Here is a 20,404-nt window from a genome sequence, read left to right on the forward strand (position 1 = left end):
GTACATTTTCAAAAGCGTCTTTTTACCTTGAAGGAAATGCTTTAGGTTACATCTTACTAACAATTCATTTTATAGATGTTTTGAACAATTTTAACAATTCATTTCATGTATATATACATATCTTTCTTGTAACTTCTAATGAATTATATTGAATCTTCATCAAGGAATGATTTTTTTTTTCTCATTGCCGATTGCATAATATGTCTTTTTGTATATTTTTTGAAAAAGTAATTGGAATTTAAAGCATCAAATTATTACTTTGTGCTCAGAAATCTATAGATGCTTCACAGCTATTTTTTTTTAATTTTTTTTTTTGGTTAGCTATTTTGTAGATGATCTTGAAATTTTGTAACACATTGTAAAAACATTCTGAAAAAAAGGCTCAGTATCTTCTGAAAATGTATGATAAATTGCAGTTCTTCAGGGATGAAACATGTACATAAAAATGCCTTTCTTTTTTTGGTGAAATATGGAAAAAAGTGCCTAAAATATTTAATTTTTCATTCAGTATAAATCCTTTCTTAGGAATGAAAGTACTATATACTTAAATTTATTACGGACTTTATTTTAACTAACTGGAATAGATGCCAAAAGCAGATACTAATCATAATGTGTTTGAGAGGAAAAGAATAGTGAGAGGCAGACAAATGAAGAACTAGGAAAACACTATTTTAACGTGACAGTTCACAGCTAAGAGATTTGAGGTTTTTGGCACTGGAGATGGATGAAAATCAGTAAAGATCAGTAAAAATCAGGAGGTAATGACTGTTTTCTCTCACTAATCTGGCTTTTCCTAATGCCCTGTCGTGGTTAGAATGTATGTTCAGCCTTCAATATGTCCTGCTATTATATGTACTCTTCTCTCCTCCTTTGAAAGTGCACTAGGGCACTGGTCTGATCTCAGCATGTTTTCATCCCTCTTCTGCACATGTCTTACATGCTTGTCTGAGGAAATGCAACTGCATGGCTCACAATTAGGACACCACTGTGCTTTGTAAAATAAGAGATTGGGCATTGCTTTAATATTCATGAAAGTGAAGAAATGTTAAAAAGCTGCTTTAAGAAATAAAGCCTGGGAAGACCAGAAATCAATGCCAGGAGTCAAAGAATGGTGGCAGGATAAAGCAGTATGAGTGGGAATCAGTTGCAGTGACTTGTATAGGTGGAGATTCCCAGTAAATGTTTTATGAGGCTACCAGGACCTGTCAGAGGAGCTATAGCTCCATGGTTTAGTTACCTGCTAGTTCTGACTACAAATAGTGCAAAACTGAGTGGCCTTGGTGTTCATGAGAGCAAACTACCAGCAAAGACTGCAGAAAAAAGCAAGAGCTTTGAAAGTGCAGAGCTTTTTTTTTTTTTTTTTCTTTTTTTTTGAGACATCACTTTATCAACTCAAGGATAATGGTTGTCATTCTGAGCTTGTTTCCAGTCTCTACTAAGTAGAAACCAAATGTAAATGAGTACAGATTACTCCCAAGGACACTTTTTTGAATACAGAAAATGTTATTTACTTCCCTAAATGTTTTGGAAAATCCCATTCTCAGTTCTTGTTGGATCTCTAAGCACATGATAGCACAATTTTTGAAGGACTAGGTTTTTGTTGAAAACTGTAATTTTTCACAGAGCATCACTCTTAATTTAAATTAATGTGGATCAGGCCCCCCAGTAAACTTTTGGAAATATATTAAACTCCCTTTATTTCTTTAAGAGATAAATGATTTATTCAGGGAAGGATATATTGTCATGAGATGGAAGAATTACTTACATAACAGTTTGGATCCCTTTTATAGTGATTTGGATCTGAACTGCATTTCATGGAGGTTTTCAACAGAGAAGAGAAGGTAAGAACAGAACCAGTGTGATTTATAGAAAATAAAACAGGTTCACCCATTTCCTGGTTATGGTCATTAACAGTGGTATAATTGTGCATAATCAGTGGTCCTATTCTTAGTGTACATTGCTAGAGGCTGACTAAACTTTGCATCTGCATAGAAATTAAGATGCAAATATGAGTTGTGTTCATTGGTATGACTAGTGTAAAGTAAACAAAGGGTATTTCTATGGTATATTTAAGGTTGAAAAACCTATTTTATGAACAGCATGCTATCAGCAAATACTTCACAGTTAATAAGTAACTACAAAAGGACATGGTCAGGTCAATGAAGGGTGAGGAAAAATGGTTATATAAAGGGCACAGTGGTGTCAGGATACTGATGGGCACTTGTAGTAGTCTCCATCTTGGAAAACTGCAATAATTCTCTGTGTATTGCTGTGTTTAGAAACAAAACAGAATGTGTTGGGAGGGGAGGAAAGAAGTGGTGAATGCCAAGCAGTAGTTTTAGGATGAAGAATGTAGAAAAGTCAAAGCAAAATGGATGATTTAATTTCTCATCATTATTCTACTGAAGAATTAAATTTGCAAGGTCATGTTGAGGCTTATTCAGTCAGAAGCATAACAGTGAAGGTAACGGGATTCAGATGAGTTCCCATCCAAGAGATATTTAAAGAAGTGACTGTTCTCTAAATATATGTACAAATCAGCGTTGTCTAGACTCATGTTGCATATTAAATCAAAGCCTGGCTTCCTGCAGCTAAAGGACATTATTTTAGGTTCTTATATATAAAAAAAAAAAAAAAAAAAAAAAAAAAGTGACCCAAGTTCTGAAATCCACCTTCCCACATTTACTTTTTAAGATATCACTGCATTACATTTGCTATGGCTTGCATGTACTTCATTCCTTCAGTTCTTTTTAAAATTCTCTACCAATACCTGTAACAGCAGAAATACACTTTATAAAATTCCCATGCTTCACTAATCAATAATCATGGTAGAATAAACATTAAAAATATTGGTTACCTGTACCAGGCTTATGCATTTACTGAACATATTAGATGAGTACTTTCTCTAATTCACATATTTAATATATAGTTGTATTTCAGGTGTGCTTTCAATTGAATATGGAAATGAAAATTGAGAACATGGAAGAAAGGGAAGAAGGGGAACGGAATAATTATAGAAAAACAGGATAATTTTTTGAAAATTTTATACGGTAAATTATTTCAGGTGCTAAAAATTTTTCTCTTTTAACATACACCTTTTTATTTTATTAACTTTCTTGAACTCTGCACTGAATTGTAGAGAAAGATATCATTTTAGATATTTTGAACTACTTTAGAAATGTATGACGGCTGTTTTTGATTGAATTTGTTATTAACAGCTGACAGCCTTACTTTTAGGAATCCAACTGTGATATGTAAAAATTATATCTAAGTTTTTTGTTTGTTTGTTTGATTGATTGATTAATTGATTTTTTTGTATGTTTTTGTTTTTACCAAACCCCTAATTTGCATAGCCTTAAATGATTAAGTTCCTCCTTTTTTTTATTTATTTACTTTATTTTTTTTATTTTTCTTTTGCAACATATAGAGAACACCCAGACTTTTTTCTTCTTTATCTTCCTTCACTGGAGAAGTTTTTCAAAACTGAATTCAGATTAGCCTCTGAATGAAAATCAGAATCCATGTAACACTGAAATACATAAAAGGGGAAGTATCTGTAAAGTTTGTTCCCTTGTAGCATCTCCTACTATGCCCTCATATGGTTAAAAATATATACAACTTTAGGATGTTTTGTAGAAAATAATAATGGATAGACATGACAGCAAAAATGCTGTTATTTCTGTAACAGAAAGAAAAGTTCTCCCCTTTTCTAACCTAACACCCCTATCCAAACAATCACGTGTGCCTTAATTCTCAGGACCCTTTATGGCTCACTTTTTTCACATATGTAATGTATTTCATCTACTGCATCTCTACATGGTAATCTCTTTTAAGACAGAGGCTCAGTCCTTTGCCATATTTCTTTTTCTGTACATTGTAGCACATGTGAAGGACATGTGCTACAAATTTGCTACAACTGCAAATTAAAAATCGTAAGAAACATACTGAACAAAATTAAGACCTTGTGAAAGCCATAAACCACTGGAGTGGCTTATTAGAGGCTGGCTTAGCACCCAAAATGCAATTTTAATACAAAAACTTAAACACCATGCTGGTATTGTTTTTATCAGCTAGATCATTTTATTCTAAAAATACCACTTGTAGAATCAAGAGAAAACAGATGGGAAAGAGGAATTCTCTTTTGGTACCTAGGTTGAACCCCAAGAACAGAGGAAATATTTATGACACTAAAAGGGGGGGGGAGAAAATAAATCATCATGCCTGTGAAAAAAAAAGGCTGATTGCCAGCAGTATCCCAGCTTAAAGGGGTGTAGGACTTTCCCTTGTCATGGTCAGGAAAACATGTAGCAAATAACTTTGAAAAATAAGCAGTTGTTGAAAGATACAGAAAAGCAAACGATTCCTCTGCATCTGATGCCATGTGCATCATGAAATTTAGCTTGGAAATGGTGAGGGGTCAATTTTATAACATTACACGATGTAAAAAAATTTAATCTTAAAAATGTTATGCCTATTTTGTCTCATATATGGGGCAATCTGGCTTTTTATTTCTTTCAAAAAAAAATGAAAACATGGAAGTAGGGTTATAACAGCTTCTTTAATTTTTTCTGCATTCTAAATTATGCTTATTCACCCATACATTCCCTCTCTGAGTATTCATTTAGAAGGAAGGTTTTGCAATAGTCACATTTAATTTATCAGGGTGCAATAATTTGTGTTTCCCAATCATCTTGCAGACTTTGGTTCATTATACTATTGTTTCACATGAGTAAGTTAGCAAAGTTTGGATTGATTGACTCTAATTAACTAAAACTGGTTCCAGGCTGTGCATCTATTGTCATGGTAGCTAGCCACAAAGCCCCAAACTGTTCAGTAATGGCAATATAACGTACTATCGATATGAAAACTCCAGCAAATGTTTAATGTTGGGCTTGTCAGCAAATGTAAAAAGCAATAGTGGAGGAGGGAGAAAGGGACATTAGGACAAATACGTCTCAGAAGGCTTTGGGGAAATGCAGCCTTCCAGAGCTGCTGGTGCCCTGATCTTTTCACTTATTGTCATCTGGACCTCCAACATGGAAAGAAATGCACACCAAGCCAGAGATGTGCACACTCTTCTGTGAAAGAAAATTCTACATATTTTGATGTTTAAAAAACCTTGAAATATACCCAAAACTCTAGGCTAAACTAAGATCTTCTAGAATAATAAATGTGGACTTCTTCCTCTGTATTTTTTATATTCATATTATTCAAAAATTCTTTTATTTTGTTTTTTGTTAGCTCAATTGCATGAAGTCTAAATCTATTCTCTGTGTATTGCCATCAAGAGAATCTAAACACTAGTTAAATCTTCCCCTTACACGTTACAATGGACAATCAGCTGCATTGAAAGCAGAGGATGACAAACAAATCTTTCTTCTCTTGGTTTATTCTTTAGTGTCATTCTGAAATTAAGTAAAGTGATGAGGAACTCAGAGGACAAGCTGCCTCTGCTGCCAATGGCATGCAGCACCTTGGCACATCCAAACATGCAAACCTGAAAGTGTAAAAGCTTTATGCCATAAGCTATGTGCTCTCCACAGATGCATGACCTGAAATACCAGTCTCTTTATACCATTACATGCAAAAGTATAGCTAGAAGAACTCTCCTTGAAGTGCCAGTGTCAAGCAAAAACCTGAGAAATGCCAGGACCACTTTCCTTTGCTTGACCTGCCCATGAGACTGTACTGCTGCCATCCCCAGTGCCTTCCTCAGGAGTTATTGCAAGACAAGACCTGTCAGTGGCTTGGACAAATCCACCCAAGGACCAATTCCTTAAGATGGCATTAAGTCCTTTCTATACAGCATGGGTCTGCCTCTATTTTTAATGCATGTGATTTGGATCATGATTCAAAAACAGTTGCATCATTGATTTCTGTGTTGTCCACGTCCTGTAATTACAGGACGTGTCATAGCTCTGCTCTTCAATGTGGGGAATGCAGCCTCCTTTTATGGGCACTTGTTGACCAAATTTTACACTAATTGCAGCACGAAACCTCAAACACAGACAGTTTCACCCTGAGTCACCTGGGGGCAGTGCAGGAGGGTCACCCCATTGCCCCTCTCTCCAGTGTCCAGAGCTGGGGTGCCCAAGCATCACAGCATGGGCAGCCTCGCTGCCTCCTGTCTTCAGCCTTTATTCAGGCAAATACCTTCTGGGTTTTCTAAACTGGCATGACTCGTCAGGGGCTGTTTCCAAGGAGCTCCTTGTAGTTTCATTTCTTCCCCAGCCTGGACAGAGGGATTCAGAACTAGGCTTGCAGGTAGGAGCCATGGGGGGCTTTTTGGTCCTGTCGGGTGCATGCACGAAGCTCCCATCAACTTCAGTGCAATTTACATTCCTGGGAGTGATGGAATTGGGTCCTGGAGCCTGGTGCCGGCCCCGCTCTGACTCACTGTGTGCCTCTGGGCAAGTCATTTAACACCAGGCTGATACTTCTCATTGAGCTACACATTATACCAAAAAGGGTCTCGTGGAAGTCAATGGAGCTACTTGTGGAGCACTTGCACTTAGTAAGTGTGTCACAATCTGGCCTTCGCTTAAGTTTCCCCTTTTATAGGAAATTACAGGCTCATTTCCAAGGTTGTGGGGCTTAATTAGTTTATGTTTGCAAAACACATCTTATTGCTGGTGAAGGGGAATAACCATTATTATTATGATGATGTGTTCAGTGCATGGCAAGGTCTTGGGTCTGCTTAGGCTCTGCTTCATTTATTCTGTAGAAAAAAAAAAAAGAAAAAAAAAAAGTCCTTCCTTTGTAATCATTTGAAAACCTATTTCAAGGAATGGTGTACTCATACTTCTGTCAGAAGCATTAGGGAAAAAAAGTAAGCAAAAGTTTCTTGGGCAAAGTTCCTGGTGCCTGAGCCCACAGCACCCATCCTGTAGCTACAGCAGGACAATGGGGCCTGACCAATGTCAGCAAATCTGTGATTTGAGTGCATTTCTGATCAACTTGTTGGGTAACATCTTCCAAACACAAATGTAATTCCCCTTCCCAAGCTCAACATATATTCTTCTTTAACCCTAACGTGTATCATACCTTTAAAACTTGGCATTAGCAAACAATTTGTTTTTTCACCAGCTGTAATCAGTTTCTTGAATTCTGTTTTTTGTTGGGGCTTTTTGTTTTTTTAATCCAAGTATGGTTCTCATGGTGTAGTAAATGACATTAGGCTTTTGTAAATTCTTGCAGAATATAACAGATCATTGGTTTTATAACACAGTCACTGCTTTTGCATTCTGATGAGATTATTAGTAGCAGCCTAGAATACAACATCCCTGCATACTGTTAGTTAAAAAAAATAAAAGTTTACTAAATGGTCTCTTGTCAACTGTATCTGAAAATCATTATAGTTCCTTTGGTTTCCTTTAGTTGGAGGGGTTCTTCAGTGAGCTAGTGGGTTACGTCAGTCTGAAGTTACAGAATTATTGTAGAGATGCTGTTTATTTCTCCCTAGCACTGTTTGTTTTTCTACAGAAAAACATTTTTTTAAGTATTTATAAATTGATTGTAAAAATTGTTCACATGCTCCAGACATGCAATATGGTATCTGAGCTCAGTAAATGTATTCTTCCTTTCATATTTTAACTGCAATTACATTAGACATTTTTATCTCATGTCAAAGCAAATACAAATCGAGCAGTTTTCTGATCTTTTCACACATCCTGTCTTACAGCCCTAAGGCAGTTTCATTTGCCGATGAAGACACGAACCATCTGATCCTTTCAGGCCAAGCTCCCTCTCCTCCACCCTGCATTGCAGCTCCCCGCTGTACGTCTCGCATGCACTGGGCTGCTGACCCACACACAGCCTCGACCCGGGGACACGCCTCAGTCCAGCTCACAAGGCAGATGGGAAGGGAGAATTTTGGTTTTAATATATTTTTAAAAGGTGAAAAATGCTGGAATTAAAGTCTGGTTGCTAACATGCAGCATTGTCTCTGCTTCCATACTGTTATTAACATACATCTGTATTAGCACCATGACAGTCCACCCTACAAATTGATACAATACCAAATAAAGAGTCTGCACTCTGCACTGTAATGACACTACAGGAGCCATTACATCTGATATAGTCAATATTATACATTTTTTAAAAATGTATAAATGCATATTTAACTGAGAGATCTGATCTGCTCCAGCAGTTCTGGTCTATCAGAAACATAATATGCATTTTAAAATACTCCTGGCATACATTTTACATTTTTACCTGAGAAGCAGAACACTAGGTCACATACAAACATTTTCTTTTCTATGTCTGCCCAGGGCATGTTTGTTTCAAAACAACAAAAATAAGAGGGAAAACTGGTGAAGTGCTTGCTGTCTTGTCTTGCCATGCAGACACCAGCTTTTTTGTACCCTGAAAGCCCAAATCAGCACCACCTTACTTTGCACCTCCCTTCTGCATATTTTGTTTCACGTCTGTAGCATGGTGAGTGGGTGCATTTGCTTTTGGTACAGCTGTGAGGATTGGCCCACCTGCATCTCAGCAGGGCATAACAAACATCGCAGAGCCTCTGTTGATTTACACGATGGCAACTCATAGCTGTGCCACCAGATGCACACCCCCACAGACATGCTAAGAAATCAGGGGCAAGGAGGAACAAGATGCCACCCACACCCACAAGCTACCTGAGCTTTGCTAGGAGGGAAGGAGAGAGGAGAATTCAGTTGTAAAATACCAGACACTGTGTTTTTCTTTTGAATAAGATCATACCCAGTGGTTTCATAAATGGGGCATGTTGGAATGGGAGCAGCTCATCTGGGGATCTGATTTTTGGATGTCACAAATAGCCTCACCCCAGCGTGAGGTTTGGAGTTGAGCATGGAGGTTTCCCCACAGTTTTTCATACTTTGCTTGTGGGAGATGTTGAGCAGTCTCAGGCACCCCCAGCTCCTCCTGAAGGTGCTGCTGTCTACCCTGCTGTGGCTGCTGGCCTGACCAACCTATTTCGAGTGTGGTGAGCAGAGGACACACAAGTTCAGCCATCCTCATCAGGAGAGGTGAGTTGGAGAAAAGGGCTGTGGGAAAATGTCACCCAAAACACGCAGAAGGCCACAGTTAAATTTTGGTAAGTTACCAACATTGTCAGATGTTGCCAGCCCTATCACAAATTTTACCCTTGGATTTTCTGTTAAAACACTCATTCCTGGAGTCAGGTGATTATATGAGAAGTTTGGGTTTCTAAACAAAAGTGGACTTCTGTCACACAGTGTTGTGGTTTGAAAACATGTAACATAGAGGCTCTAGTCTCACAGTATTAAGAATCAGATATGCTTAGCTGTGTCTATATGGTTCTTTTATTGGGTAGCATGAAGAGGGGTGCATGTGCACATCTTATGGGATGCATAGAAGTAACACGCATATTCTGTTGGCAAAGTAGGCTGGTATAGTGTATGCCACATCAGCCCTTTGAACATACATGAAGACATATTTCAGAACAGTATAGTTGGAGACTGCAGCTGTAACTGTTTCAGGGACTGTGGGTAAGCGTGAATTACAGAGAAGTAATTAGTGACCCCAGGAGCAGTTTTGGATGGAGGTGCAATTTCTTGTACCCTCCATTTCTGCTGCTTCCTAGATGAGAAGGCCTGGATGCAAGTGTTATTGGGGTATATAATCTTTTAATAAACTATAATAAACTACTAATGAAATAGCTGAGTGTTTCCTCAGTGCTGTGAAAGACCAAAATGTGACTGTCCTTCACGGATAGAGTCAGCTCAGAGATGGCCACCAGTTTAAAACAGTGAGCAACTCAAGACAGCACAAAGAAAACAGTTTTAAAAACAGTCTCTGATCTTACAGTTATCTCCTGTTCTCAAATCAGAAGAGCAATTCAGTGTGCAAATATTATTAAAGAAGAAATGTATGAAATAATGAAGAATCATTTCTGTCAAATGGATATAAGATGCTAATTGGTGATGTACTGAATCCCAGAGATGCTTGACATTCAAAAAGTGAGTGAAGTACGGCAGAGCATTTGTATAGGCCATCTGGAGATGTACACCATACTCTACACTTGATGAGAAAGTGGCATTAAACTGAAATTTCTGATTCCAAGACCTAAATATGCATCACTCCAGGCTTCAAATTTCATAGATTGCTGAGAAGATCGCAGATAAGCAGCAATCTGGCACATCTCCGACTAGAGGGAGATGTATGCCACTGAGAGAAATGCTTTGTGCTCCATTCCTTACAAAATTATTAATGATTTGAAGAACTTCCATAAACTTAAGAAGAAAAAACTTCAAAGCTTGCATTCCTGTTTATGTACACTTCTGGCTCCTGGGTTAGACTGTGAAATCTCTGTGCAGACAGGGATATCCAAGTTTCATATTACCAAACTCTGGTACTGTTACAGAGGGAACAGCATGCAAAGCATGGCCAGAAACACGTTATAAAATGGCCTGGTAATGCCCTCTGTTTTTTCATGACTTCAGGATTTCACTGGTAAGAGAACAAAAATGTTGTAAAAGCAGGTAGTAGCAATAGCTATTCAACACGCTCTTTTTCTAGTTTCCAGGTATCTGTAACTCATGTCACTATACAATTTCTGTTCTTCCTAAAGGTCTCCCTTATGAAACACCTATACAACATTTTGAACCTTAAAGTGATCCACTTATCGGTGTTGAAGACATTACACCACAACTGTACACATTGTTACTCCATACATTACCATCAAAAGAAAACATTGCCATCATAGAAAACCAAAATTGTCTGGCCAGGAGAGACAAACAGGAGAAGAAGAGAAAGACAGAAGAAGAAAGAAACAAAGACAACCTTTTGTAGGCACTTCAAGACAGTATCTGAAAGAAGTGAGAGAGAAAAAATGAGGGAGAGGGCAAAGAGGAAGAGGAGCTGAGACACATTTCAGGAAAGTGGAAACTGTTGATGGTTCTGGGACATGGGACCTATGGGCTGGTTACACCTTAGCTAAAACAACCTGCTGTCTCCCTACAGTCAGGGCGAGGCATGCTGGCTGTGAGTCGTTGGGCACTTTTACCCTTCTTACATGCTTTCTGCAGTCACTGTGCAACCTCAGTTCGCTAGGCTGAGGTGTGGGGACATAGCATATGGGAGAAAAGAAAGAACTGACCCTAAGCGACTTAATTTAAATACCTGTTCCCTCAGATGCTGTAACTGTAAGAGGAAAAGTTCATCAGTCAGTAAATCTGGATTGCACAAAAACAACCTAGTGACCACAGAGTAAGCAATATAGATAATAGTTCTAAAGTAGATAATGTATATACTGTTTTCAAGTTTGTCTGTAGCTGCTCTGATGTGTCCCTACTTAGCCAAATACATTTTCACTGTCCTCTCTGATTGCATTTCAAGCTTTCTGGCTGAGGTTCTCATCTTAAATGTGTTCTGCAGCCTGCCTTGTAAAACAGCATCGTATGGGGACAAAGATATAAAATATACTTTTCACTGTCTGCACCAATTGCCAGGAACAGAAATCCTTCAATCTAGCAAGACATTATTAAATAAACATAATAAAAAGATGTCATGAAGCATTGCTAATTTACACAAATCTTCAGGAAAAAAATGAATGCAGAAAGGACGAAAAGTGTTTCTTAAAGGATAGTCTAAGGTCAAGGACAAAGTGCTCAGAGCACTGCTCTGGTGTTGGATGTAGGCAAGTTGGGGCTCTCTGACTCTGAGGCTAGAGAAAAGTACTCTGAAAAATGTCTGGATAAACACCACAACACAAAAAGACTTCATTTCCTTCTCATCTTCACTATACTTGTAGAAAGCAGAACTTAGGTAAGAATTAACTATGCTATACAGCAAAGCAAAAATTTCCAAGGAAATAGTCATAAAGGTGATGTTACATTTCATCAGCCTGCTACCAGCAGTGTGTGATCAATGTGGTCTCCAAGTTGCACTCAGTTCCTCACCCCTCGATTACCCAGGTGGCCTAAGGTTTCCAGACAATTTGCTCATGCCTGTCCTAGGCAGCAACATGGCAATTACTGAAGTAGTCCAAAATACTTCACCACACCTGCAACCCGTGCAGCAAAAGGAGTCCCTGCTTTGATCAGGGTCCACCCTCAAGGTTGTTCTGGGTGGCTTCCAATCAATTTAACCTTTCTGCTTGACAATATTTGTCTGGTTAGCTACATCTGAAATGATGTGCTGTCCATAATTACATTTTCTTCCTACCTTTACCTCCAATCCCCATTTGCAATGGCCACATCTCTTGGTGAGAGCCAGTGCAGAGTGGGCAGTGTTTAGATACAGGGTAGGTATTCTTGGTGGAAGGTCTGTCAGTCTTATAGTGGTATTGCTGTAGTTACAGTGATTGAAAGAAATTAGTAATCAAGATCAAGTAGACCTTAGACCAGCTAAGATATATTCAGATATATTCTGAATCACCATCCTCTAAGGTACACAAGCCATTTTTCAGCTCATTCTCATTAGTCCTTCCTGGAACAAATCGTCACGTGGCTTCTCATGCAGCCCCTGGCATGTTGTAGGGAATCAGTATCAAAAGAGTGAGAGATATTTTACTTCTCCAAACAGTTATAGTGATTGTTTATCCTGATGAAGCAGTTTCACATCTGGTTCCAAAGTATTTAGAGCCACAACATACCCACCATGATACAACATACTGAGCCACCTAAAGCTCATTTAGTTGCTTCACATTTGTTCAAAAATATTGAATACAGATTGACAAAATCTAGATCCTGATGGATCAGGTGCTTGCATATTGCTCTAATTTTATGCTGGATCAAGCAACGTTTGTCTTCCTGCACAAAGCTGGTATAAATAACTTTGTTGTGCTTTCAGACCAGATCTACAAGAATGTAGTTGTGGGCTTTGCTGTTTCACATCTGATCTGTGCAGTTCGGGGATCTGCTCCTCAATGGATCTAGGGTTAACTAATGTAAAACTGTACTCTGGTAGCAAGGACACTGCACTAATAACTCACCAGCATGCCAGGTGAAAGAGCTACAGAGATCACCTTGTCTGCTCTTTTACCACAAGACAGAGGATTGAAATCAGTAAAAACAAACTAAACTAAACTAAACTAAACTAAACTAAACTAAAATAAAATAAAATAAAATAAAAAATAAATTAAATTAAAATTGCCTAACTTCTTAAAGTGGTAGCAACTCTATAATGTCCCTAAACAATTTGTGACAAAACTTCATTTTGTTTACAGGAAGGTTTTCCCAATGTCTGAATGTAAATGTAGTCTTCATTAATACCTATTGAATTTATCACTTCCTGTCCTACCAAGTAGGCTATATTCTTTGGAATTAGGTTTTGATCATTTATTGTTAACACAGATTCCAATAGATTTATAGAGTTGTCAGACACGGTTTTTGTGAACAACTTTCAATTGGGTAATTAATCATTGCGTCTGTTTTCTGTTATTGTGATTACAATTCTGCATGTGTATACATGATTGATTTTTAGGCACACAAATGGTCCTATTAAAGGCAATGACACTTGTGGATTTACAGCTGAGTGCATACTTACAGGTTTGCAGAATCAGGATTATGGTAGTAATTGTGTTGTATAAAAATCCTCTTATTTCAGCCCTGAATTTCAGTTATCTGAGATCATATGTAGTCTGTCAAAACAAAAGTACCAAAAAGTCATTATGACATTCAAGATCTTTGAAAGTCAGTAAATGTTTTATGGCTACACAGCAAAATGATTATGGCACTGTCACAGCCAAGGGGTCCTTTGACAGGCAGTGTATGTAAGTATAACTCACCAAGTATTTGAACCCTTAAAATAATATTTATAAAGATCATCTACTAGAGATACTCAGCATCGCCCCCCCCCCCGTAATAATTGCTAATGACATTAAAACTTTTGGAAAATAAATACATTATTAAGGACTAACTTAACAAAGACACAATAATACTAGGTGATGACCTCAAATTAATAATTTTAAACATCTTACTTCAGGAAATGGTTATAGAATGTGTATTATTTTGCCCATTATGTGGATGTTGATTAAAAAGTATTCAAACTATTTAGGAAAACTTCTGGAATAAATTCTTAAAAACATTTTAGCTTGATTTGAATGAAAAATACAATTCAATAGTAAAAATGCACCAGCTGAACTCTGATAATTATGCTTTGTTAAAAACTGATAATAAAGTCTGAATATCCTGAGAATCCTAAGTTTTTAATGCTGCTGAAATTTACCCAATTAATAATTTTGTAATAGATAATAAAATGCTTACATCCCTTGTTCCCAGCACGGGGATGTAGGAATTAAACTCCATGGGGAAAAATGAAATCTGGAGAATAGAAAGGATGCACCTCAGAGCAACCCTGGTTATCCTTATAGTGGGCTCAGTCAGTCCTCAGGAAGTACACATCCTTGGATGGGAGAATTGCTAGAGAAACTAAAGAATGGTCATTTTAAAGGCAGACTTCTTAGGACTTGAGATATAACCGGGAGGTTCAACACATTAGAGGTATCTGCCAGCACACAAAAGAGAAGATGCAAACATTCGTGTTTCTGCTACTTTTCACTTCTCCTGTTTCAGATGTACACCGAATCCTTGCCAACAGGGACAGACAACATTACAGAATGTAGCAAGGAGCCAGGTCTCTCCTAACACCCTCCCTGTGAAGCATTTGGGAGGGGAGCACAGCTGGGCAGTGCTGTTTTCTCCACATTAAGGACAGGCGGCTGCAGGGGCTCTCTCACTGGGGAGCTACCCCCTTTTCCCCAACCTCAGCCAGCAAAGGCCACCAGGCAAAAGAAAGTCCATTTTCCTGAGTTTCAGCATACATCTCCATCAGCAAACCAAGAAGTTTGTGCCTGTATCTGCAATGAGCTTCAAAGAGCATGTGAATGGCATAGGCCCTCTCTCAGTGCCCTGGGGCACAGCAGCAATCTATGCTTCCACAGACACCTTGCACCTCTTCTGCAGATCCAGGATATTCCCACCAGGCAAAAATACATTTCTTTGCTATGAATGGGGTAAAGGTTACCTCTGAAGCTAAGGAATTAGCAGGTCTAGCTGCTGTTCTCCTTTTCTGGTAGCACTGATGGTGGCAGAAAGACATGCTGAAACTGGTGTAGTGGAGCTCGGGCTGAGCTCTTCACTTTCCTGACAATTAGTCTGGAAACCATCCTATAATCTGTTAGTCACCTGCTCCTCTTATTAACTCACTGCAGGATAAAGCTGAAGGGAGGGGAAGCAAAGAGCAAATTGATGTTGATCTGCAGCTCTTCCCTACCGCTGCCCCTTGGGAGCCCCAGGACTTTTCTTTTCCAAGTAGAGCTTGGATGTTGGCAGGAAGGAGGGAAAATACTGTGATGCCAAGATGACTCACCCATGTAAAATACCAAACCAATATCTTGTTTGCTTTTGTAGGATGCTCTCGTTCTGGTCATGTATGACTTTGCTCTCATACATCTCAGATGTTACATGAACACTGCAGCTCCTCAGGTTTCTCTCTGGGCTTACCAGAACCACAAGGGTCCTTCAAGCCCTGATGAGGCTGAAAGAGGAACATGACCCTCCACGGGCTTGGGATAGCAGTTCATGGGCATATGCATAACCACAGGCAGCACAGGGAGCGTCCTGATGAAGTGGCCTCAGTTCTTCATCTTTTGGTGGAGACCTCACTTTGCATCAGCTGGTCCGCAGGCATCTGCATCCCCACCAAAATGGCTGCACAAAGACCCACAGGAGACTTGCAGCCCCAAGCTACAGCGGCTGTGTGTCTTCTGAATATAACTCCCTGCCTTAGGTAGGGCTGGGGAATGGTACTAAAGCAAGCCCGTTGAAATCACTTGCAGGCTCCTTGGGGCCAGGACTTTGCTGCCTGTCTGTCTGGCACCTTAATGTCTTCACAGGAAGAATCTGAGTCCTAATGTAAGAAAGATAAAGCTGTAGCCATTTCCCCAGCAATGTGCTTTCAGTTTTCCACAGTCCTCTGCTCAGTTAACATATCCCCCTCCGAAAGGGGAGAAGTTTGAGAAAAGAGAGGCCTGGGAGGCCAACAAGAGGAGATGAAAGGGGGAAAGAAAACTGGTGTTTAGTGTTAAAACAAAACAAAGCAAGCAAACAACAACAACAAAAACTAGAAAAACTATGTGAATGTGACTTTGAAGGTGTGAATGCAAAACGCCAGGTTTTATAGAGATTAGGCCTCTCACTGTTATCAAGAAATAAATAATGTATTAAATTGAAAAGTAGAAATTCAAAATACTCTGTCTGATGTGACCTCTTTCATGGATTACTTTGGAGAAGAGTCTTGGAAATTTCTGTCAACTTTTCTTCTTCTCTCGCAACCACTCTTTCTGACTTCTATGCTTTCTTCTTGGCAATAGTGGCAGGACATTCATGTGAGGTACAAAAACAAGCAGTTTACCAGCTTTAGATACCTGAGCTCACTAATCAATGTCTAAGGTTTTTAAGTGAGTTGCACAGTGTTGTTTGTTTCACTTGGATATTTTGGTTAAAGAGGTATTTAGTTAAAAGGACAAAAACTTAGCAATTCTGTAAATATCACGTTCATTTCGAAAAGCTTAATTACTAAATATGTATTAATAAAAGAGTCATAAACTATATTCATAGTTGCCATTTAAGAAATTGCTTATGTCTTAATAATAATTATACAGTTTGCTTTGCTATGTTAATATTTCAAGTATTATAGAGTGGGCTCCCTGTTCATTACCAGTGATCACACTGCAGCATCTGGGAACATGGCAGTCCCTCCATTTTAGTTGCCTTTAAAGCTTTGCAATAACAAGTGCTGCTGTAACACCTCACACTGCCTGCCCACCTGTAGGACCCACTGTAGTGCATCAAACATTCTCAGTGCTCCCAGTAGTGCTGCATGGGTCTGTGATGAACAGCGGTAATGACTGCTGGGTTAGGACAGGATTTTGGAGGTGTTCGTGCACCTATCCTGCTACCAAGTACAAATAAATAAATAAGAAGAATAATAAAAAAACTGTGGCATCATAGTAAGAGTAAGATAGTTGTATATGGGTTTCTTTATGCTACTTTGATGAGTAATCTGACGCAGTGATGTCTTTTTCTACAGGACGTTTACTTCACTCTATATTATATTGGAAGTGTGCAATATGAATGCTGCTTGGTTCAATAGGTTAACTTTTCAGTTCTTCAGAATTTAAGTAATTCTTTAGTAAATCTCATCTGTTATTCAGAGAAAGCTCTTCTGAATCCCATTGGTTTCAACCCTATTATCTTCTCCAGGTTCCACTGCTCACAGTGAGTCAGCATGGTCTAAAAGGCTGAGTGTGAAGAGCCAGAAATGAGACATTTTTCCAGGAGGAAAAGTACATAAGCAGGTTGTCCTTTCCAGATGCTGAGTTAGGGAATTTCATTTCGCTTAGCTAAATTCCCCTTGAAGTTTCTGGTAGGTGCAAAATTCTTCTTTATGTGCTGCCATAAACTTCTCTTCTGCTGTGCACTGCTGAATACTTACATCCAGCTGTAGCTTGCATTTCAATGGTAAGCAGTGTCATATTTGTTTCTGTTTCTTTTTGTTTGTAAATATTTCAGAGGCCATCTCCATAGAAGGTGTTGCACAAAGTATAAAATGCATTTTAATATTATGAGCACCATCACTTGCAAGAGATTCATATTTTATTCTCATATTAGTCTATCCAGTTAATGTAATGATGAATATTAAGGCCTTTTATAAATCAGCCAAATGATGCTTTTTTTTTTTTTTTTTTTTTAATCCAAATCATATAGAATTGAATGAACTTCAATGCAGAGGTGGTACACAAAGTCCCATCTTAATCAACTTGCATGTCTCTAGAGATGTATCCAGAGATGTCTATTGGGCAAAGCAGTACAAGTGACCCTTGCACTCCTGGTCTGCTTCAGTATTCAGTGAATGGGAGAAAGAATTTTAGGTCCAAGACTTGGATTTCACCCATCTGCCCATATGGTCTATTAATCTTCCAAGTGATTTTTGTCTCTGATTCTATTGAAGGAGCCAGGCCATTCTGTTCTCACATCTCTGTAGCCTTGGAAAAGTCATAGCGTTCCCTTATATTTCAAAAATGAAATGACCTGCAGATCATCTCACCTTGGGCCATAGTTTCAAAAAACATATATTTCAGCTTTCTCCTTCTGCCAAGTGCTTCAAATGTTTACCCTCTTCCTCACTTTTCACCTTTTTGAGACATGAATCAAAAACAGACACACATGCTTCTTGATAAACCACGCTGAGAATGCACTATGGTTATTCAGGTGAGGAGCAGAGAGTAATGTTGGTGTTGGAGTTATTTGTGTAGTTAGGGAGTGACTTCCTTTAATTGCACACTGCACCATCATGCACATATATAGGGAACGTATATACATATATGTAATACCACTATAATGACCCTACTTCCTCTCAATTGCACGTGATGTTCTTCTTCTTTCTTCTTCTTCTTATTCTTATTCTCCTTCTTTTTCTTTTTTTTAATAGAAAACTCTTGTGATTTTTATCGCTTTTGTTCTTTTCCTTACAAAACTATGGAAAGACAGGCAGTGCTAGTAGGTTTATAGAGTGGCTGATTAGATGGCAGGAAAAGTCACCTCTGGAATTCTTCTGTACAATCCTCAAGCATTAAGAGGTTGGTTTTTTGTCTGGTTTGTTGTTTTGTGGGTTTTATTTTGTTGTGTTTCTTTGTTGTTGTTTTTAATTGTGTATGTTCCATTCTATTTGATTTGAAGAGAAAAAAAATCATCAGCCATGTTTACAGCTGGCTGATGATGCAGGAGTATGTCTTTGTGCTCTAGCAACTTTCATATTCTAACAAATCTCCTGTAAGCAAATAGGAGCAACCCTGTCATGAGAGGTTGTTAGAGAATGTACAGATCTTAGAGACAGATGTTGGAGTCAGTGATTGTCCCCAGAGTGTTTTTGAGGGCCATATAACAACTATTCTGTACCTCTCAAGCTCAACTCCAAGTTATTTGCTTTGCGGCCACATTTGTCATTGTTGAACTTGATGCAAAGTAAGGTGTAGGGTTGTTTTTTGACAGTAAGGGGTGGAAGAAAGCCTTAAGAGCTGTTTGGACAACGTAAAGGAGGCAGCTGGGACTCAGTAGGAGTGCAAAAGCTATATTCTAAATAAAATATGCCATGGTCTGTTCTCTAGTCCTAGGCCATGCAACATCACACAGCTCACACCTGCATGCCTGAGCTCTTTCCGCTCCATTGTCCACTAAGAGCAACTTGGTTACCACCAGGAATGATCTCTGGGTCATAATATCACTTCAGGAGCTGGGGGACTGCATGGGAGAGCACTAGCTGACACTGATCTCATGCCAGGGAGCAAGGAACCGTATGGACTGTAGTGGATAATACTTGAACCAATGCCCTTGCTCTGTTTTAGTCACTGATACAGACATGGCTAAGTGACACCGTTGGAGCCCTCCTTGGTCTCCTCACAGTAGCAATGGGTGGTTTAGATTAACAAAGCTAAAAATGTCCAAGGTCTAAAATGGTCAGAGCTCTCAGCAATGACATTAAGAGGCAACAAACCTCAGGCAAGATTTGAGGTAAAGTGATCATGGCAAAATGGCGCACTGGAGAAACAAGATGTATTCACGTTGGATATAAAGAGAAAACTTTTCCTGGGAATAGAGTGAGACAATGGCACAGGCTGCCCATAGAGACTCTCCAGTTACCATCCATGGAGCTTTTCAAGACCTCACCAAAAGAAACTCATGCCATAGGCAGCTTGGAGAAGGTTGGACTAGAGATGGGGTGAGGTCTATTCTGATTTATCCTGTGATCCTGTAAACTGTGTAGAATACTTCTTCCTGGTAGAAGCAGCAATGCAACTGGGTCAATGATGGTTGACAGCCACATGATTTCTATAAAAGATATCAGGACAATTTTCTTTCTAAAACCCCTTTTTGTGACTTCTCCAAAGTTCCTAAGAAAGAGTTCTCCTATGGGATGAAATGCAAACTGTTAGGAAATCGGTTTGCATAGGAAGAGGGGGGCAGTTAGAAGAAAATCAAGCACCGGGTGCTCAGCAGGTACTAATTGGGTGGTTAGTTGTGAAGAAACTGCTTCCCCCAGGTGCTAGGATAACGCAGCACAGAAATGACTTGAAATATGGATGTGACCCAATACCTCCCTTTTAATTCAATCTTTTTCCAGCCCATCGCTGGAATTTACACAACGTTTTATTGAGTATGGTATCAGAAGCTATCAATTTGCTGCAGCCTCATAAAAATAAAATAGTGATACAGAAGAGAAACTGCTGTGTCAGACACACTTCAGCTATTCCCAGCTTTCCTCGACCCCTTCATCTACCCTCTCATCATAAACATCACTATTCTGTTTGCCTCTTGCTTCTCCTAACCATTAAAACAGGGAGACAGAACACATAGCCCAGAAGCTGCTCATACAAGACCCAAGAATGTGTCAAATATTT

Source organism: Anas acuta, chromosome 2 (assembly GCF_963932015.1).
Source record: "Anas acuta chromosome 2, bAnaAcu1.1, whole genome shotgun sequence".
Classification (NCBI taxonomy): domain Eukaryota; kingdom Metazoa; phylum Chordata; class Aves; order Anseriformes; family Anatidae; genus Anas; species Anas acuta.